Here is a 6000-nt window from a genome sequence, read left to right on the forward strand (position 1 = left end):
GCGCCAAAGTGCTTTAAAGGCGCCCGAGCAACATTTGTTAATTTTTCATAATTTTTCATACTGTCGTGCGGGTTGACAAGAGTTACCGGCCAATGCGGGATGCCGAGCTAGACGCTCAGGATTTTTCAGAGTTCAATTCGGAGTCCGGACGGGGAAATGGCCAAGGAACCGGTCAAGATACGAAGGGGTGGACACAATTTGGCCAAAATGGGCAAGTGACCTTTGGGAGCCCAAAAATTTAATGTCACATGAAAGTTTGCAGGAGGGAGCATGCATCAAATCATGGAGAGAAGGCGTGAGGAACAGGAACCGAAAAATGCGCTTGGTGGATGGAGATGCATCATGCCTGCTACAAACAACCATGGCAATTGATCACTGCCCCTCATTCCCTCCTGGATGCCAATCATATCGCCGCCTCTCGCCCGAGAAATGGTGGTCTCTATGAAGAATTCTGATTTCAGTCTTTCTCTCTCCTCCCTCTCTCTCCCCTAAGGGCAGGTTCATGTGGTGAAGAAGAATAATAATAATAATGGATGGTGGATGCTTGTCCAATGAAGACCGGATTGCTCCGTGGTGCAAGAGGAAGGAAGATTGCTAATTTTGGACTGTCATGAGCATTAATGGTGGCTAGAAATCAGTCCCGAGACATGGCAAATAAAAACCCGCAACCCGCAAAGAACGGTAATCTCATTTTTACAAAGGAAATTGATGTTTTATGCAATTTGCTTCATGGATACTTGTTCCCATGGGATGATTATGCATTATGATGTTGTTTGCAATGTCTTCCAACTTTTTGAAATCAGAAAATCAGAAAATCATAAGTGTTGTGAATAAAATTAGTAGTGTAAAACCCGTAAAACACGCGAAATATGGGAAAATTGGGTGTTTTTGAGATATAAATGGAAAATATAGTAAGATACACCAACTAAATTTGTGATTTTGCTGCAAATGAACTTAAGGGCCACAGCCCACAACTCATTTTGTATTTTCAGCCATTTAATATTGCAAAAAATACAAGAAAAATAGGAAAAATGGGAAAAAATAAGAGAAAATGGATTTTGAGTGCCGAAAATTAAGAAAAAATAAGATTCATGTTTGTGGATGTATGGGGGGGTTCAAGTATGAGGTTTAGCCTTAGTTCGGCCCTACCTTTATGTTTTAGTGAGTTTTTATTGCTTTTCATACAATAAAAATATGGAAAATGAACCCTAAACCTATGCACCATGCACAACCTAAACGGATGAGGGGGTAGAGTGTATGAAAAGGTGTTTAAATGCTGAATGGAATGATGAAAAGCTTTCTGGTTTTTATGCATACCATTTAGGTTAGTCGATAATTAAATATTAAGAACCTAGTAGCACGAGGGTTTCTCGGTGCTAGGTTCATGCAACGCCGCATACGAGCGATAGTTAAAATCATTGAAAGAATGCTTTTGCACTAATCACAATGCTGATTTTACTTTGTTTGAGCACATGGACATTCACAATTTGCATAAATCATGAATAAATGATAAAAGGTATCAGACAATACCTCCTGGATGCATGGCAATTGTTTTCTAGAGGAACATGACCAACGTTAAGTGAGTAAGGTTGTCCAAGCTGTGGGTTAGGCGTTGGGTCTAAGGGGAAAGTAAAGTGAGGAAAATGGTACATTCCTGGATACGATCAATTGGTACCTTGAGAGAACTATGTGTGATGTTGTGTTATATATGTTTAGCGATGCATCAAGGGGCCAATCCCCAAGGTGTAGGAGAGTCGCCGTGAGGTAGCGGCAGTCAGCCGTGGGAGGACCTCCTATGTTTGTACTTCGTGCTATTTGGCAATGTGCTAGGGACTCCCTCTGAGGAGTGTTAATTGGGTTAGAGTTGGACTACGAGACATGATACAAACGCAAGCTGTTTAGGAAGGCAATGTATGATGTATGTGTCATCCACGCTCCTGGCCCCGCGAGGCCGTGGGGTTGTTGAGCACATGATAGAGATCCGGCTAGTGCATGAGCCAGTGCAGGCCCGTTTCAGGTCCCATCAAAAATATATTGTGCTATACTTACACACCAAATCTCACAGCAATATGAGATTTTTTCTTTCCACCTTGCTTCTAGTGCCTTCATAGACACTATCCAAGTAAACGAGTGAAATAATGTGGGAGCTTCTTCCCCATTGCTTGGTTGCTCAAATCTTTACTTATTCTCCTTCACTTTAGCCTTTAAAACTAGCCTCTCTCAAGAGCGTCACTCTGATACAAGGTTATGAATCCCGTGGTGGGGACTTTCTTGAGCTGCTACACCAAACACTTCTTTCACACAAAATATATTGTACACAAAGTATAGATAAGATATAACATAAAGGAAAGTGGCCTACTAAGTCAAATAGTGTATAGCTAACTATACTAATTGACTGGCACTATAACTATGCCAATTGTAGGTAGGTGCAACAAACCATAATAAGTGATAAGCTAGTGGCTATGTGAGGATCATAATAACCACTGATGTGCTAAGTGCAGATGTGTGGACCCATCTAACTAAGTGTTCCATCATCAATATCTGTACATGTTGAGCTTGCCATCTCAACAAGACCCGATCTTGTTCATAAGAGGCTCTAACTAATTTTGAAATACAAACCGCATGGAGACCATTCTCTATCAGTATTACTTTGGGGGATTTGCTAAATTTAGTCCAAACATTCAAGGAACATATTTTGAAAATGATTCAACCATATTGGCTTATACTATTGGAAAAGGAAGTGGTAGCCTAGACTACAACTACATTGGAGGGGGAAGTTTTCAAGGTGCAATAGAGAAGAGGAGCTAGTTCCACTAGGACCATTCTTGTCTGGTTCTCTATTCTAGTAATTTATCTTTGATTCAAGGATTGAGTACTGAACAATGTTTTGATTTTGACAATGGCTCGACAGTCAATATTATCACAATTGAAACTTGATAGGATTTTGGGGTGATGAATTGCAAACCAAGTCCCTTTTTTATCTACATGGAAAATCAACAAAGAGTATGCCCTCTTGGAATTATCCATTCAGTCTTGATGGAAGTAGCAAGTGTTCCATTTCTAATTTCTTTAGTGGTACTAAATGTGGAGTATGCAGGTAAGGATTACTGCCTCTTTCTTAGATGACCCAATGCAAGTTAGAGGCATGTATGGCTAATCCACCTCCTGCCATCATTATTCATTTCCTCTTTAGCTCCCAATCTATTATTGCTACTTTTAGGCCACCAATTGAGGTTGTCTTGTGCATGTGCCTAATCTGCTTTGAAGAAATGCAAGTGAAGGCATGTGTGGAGATGTGAGAAAATTTGTGATTGTTCTCAAATCCTATGGCATCATAGGTTCTCTAGAAATGTCCCTAAGAAATCATTATAAAGCCACAAAGGAAGTATTTGAAAGAAGTTTCAAGGTGGGAAACACATATCTATCCTGAGTGTGGCTCACTTGTGGAATCTCAATAGTCATTTGACCATTTACCATCTCAAATTGTAGTTTCAAAATTGCTCTAATCACAAGACATGTAGAGATGAAATTTGAGAAGAAGCGTTGAATCTGATCCAAAAACTATAGATAGAGTGTTCTCCAATATATGTCGATTCTCTTGTTTGTAGTTTGAAAATATGTGGCATAATGGGAGATTTAGCAATTAATGAAGATTTACATGTGCTGATGTAGTAATATTAATATTAGACAGGGAGACTTATTCAGGGTCTAGCCTTCATGCATGGTAGGTGTGGTACATGTTTACTTTCCAAAGCACAAGAAACCTTTCACAAGCTTCCTTGCAGTGCATGATACAATATCATGGAATGCATTTATCAAAGGATACATGGAGAATGGATTTCTTTAAAAGGCCTTGAATAACTACCAACACATGCAACTAGAGGTCATTCCTCTAGTTGTAATTATATTCATTTGTATGAAAAGCCTATAGCTTGTTGAAAGCATTGGATACAATTTGTCAAATGCATTCCAAGTCAAAAAAGAGGATTTGAAATAGATACTTTTATGGACAACACATTGGTGGAAATGTATTTCAAATGTGGAATGTTTTCAAAAATAAAAAATGTATTTGAGGAGAAGCTTCTTGCAAAGGCTCTAGTATTGTGAAATGCAAATCTTAATAGAGTACATGAAAAATCATGAGGGAAACATGGTTGTAAAACATTTTAAGGACATGGAAAGGAAGGATGTAAACCTATTTCCTACTACCTTCACATGTCTCTTTGTTGAATATACACATGTCATTTTGTTCATCAAGGGCAAGTTTCATTTAAATTGATGAGGGAGAAGAAAAGCATTGGGGTGACATTGAATCATGTTACTTGTGTTATTGTTCTTCTTATAGGATCAAGAGAAATTCTTATAGTGGAGAAATTGGTTGAAGTCATGCAACATCTTTCCCCAAAAGAAACTCTAAGGAATTTTCTTGCTAGATCTAAACATGGGAGCATTCAATGAGATTCCAACATGAGATTTGATCTCTTGGTTTGCCCTGTTGAGCTGGACTCTATTAAGCCATAATGGGGTACATTGTTGTTTGGATGCATTATTGGTAGGATATACTCTTGAACTACATTGTTGGTTGGATGCACTTGTTGAAGTATTTAAGAAGGGGGACATTCATAATATTGTATTAGGCAATGCATCGGTTGGTGTGCTTGCAAAAATTCATAAAGTGCTTCATGAGCTCCAAATATGAGATTTAGTCTACATGATTGTGTTGGAAATATTGAGCACAATCATGATTGTAAAGCTTTGAAATGCTTTTAGCACATGCAAAGAAGAGGACCTCTCCCTTTTAAAAGCTTTCTGCAACATAGGAGCAATTGAGAAGGGAGAAGAGATGGATGGATGCTAAGAAAATTAGAAGGGAGAAGAGATGCGTACTAAGCTCTAAAAGCCAAGTGCAAGTTTCACATCAAGGATGGAGAAAACCATTGAACACTATGAAAAGCTATCTAATTTCCACCATTATGAAAATAGACTTCTTGTGGGAAGCTTGGATTTCCCTCTTTTGGGTGGTTCCTATATGCGGTTTAGTGGTTTCATGCTTGCATGTTTTTAAGGAGTTGGATGTTGCACAATGTGCATTGTGAATGTCAGATGTGACGTTCTTTGCAAATGACAATTTGTATGGTGGGGGACAATACAATTGAAAATTCAAGGCTTTCTTTGGGAGGAAATCTTGATAACTAGAGTTGAGGAGGAGGGGAAGAATAAGCATTCGAGATGAGGGGGAGTAAAAAATGAATAGTGTATTTCAAAGAGATGGGGTCATTACATCCTCTTTCCATTAGAGAAATCAAGATATCCTCATCTTGAGAGAAACTCGAGATAGTCTCTCTATACCATGTCTACATCCTTGAAAGTCTAGGGAGTTCTCTTGGGATTAGCATACGCCTTTTGATGGTCCTATGTAGCTTTGATGTCTTTGTGGATTGCTTTGTTCTGCTCCTTGATCTTATTGAGCATTCTCTTGGATGCTTCAACCCTTAAGGTTGGATTAAAGAAATTGAAAGGAGACAAGTAAACTTGCTTGTAGAATGCCTAAAAAGGTGATATGTGCTCTAATAAATCCATACTAAACTTGTTCTTGACATGTGTATAAATAATGTTTGGAAATGGTTTTTAGGTCATTTTGAGTGTCTTAACAAATTTTGGTGATGGCAAATTTTTTGTCAAAATTTTTCTAATAACAGAGGGATAAGTCCCATGTTTGAGCTTGATTTGTGATCAAACCGAATAGAATTTGGCCAAAGTTCCTCTCAAAAAGTTTGAAGAGAGGATCAAGGAGAATATTTTATCATGTCACAGGCTTGGTCAAATTCCTCACTATTTTGATTGTGATTTTGACTATGATTGTGATTGTGAATAAGAGTGAGAGTGAGATTTGGGATCCTTTTCATGTACATGACATAAGTTTGGTGTGGTCAGGAGGTTTGAGCTCCATATTGGATTGCATATTTAGATTGTGCTATTGATTTATTGCCCTATGTCTCC

Source organism: Lygodium microphyllum, chromosome 4, assembly GCF_053477565.2.
Source record: "Lygodium microphyllum isolate KBCC chromosome 4, Lygodium_microphyllum_v1.1.10, whole genome shotgun sequence".
Classification (NCBI taxonomy): Eukaryota; Viridiplantae; Streptophyta; class Polypodiopsida; order Schizaeales; family Lygodiaceae; genus Lygodium; species Lygodium microphyllum.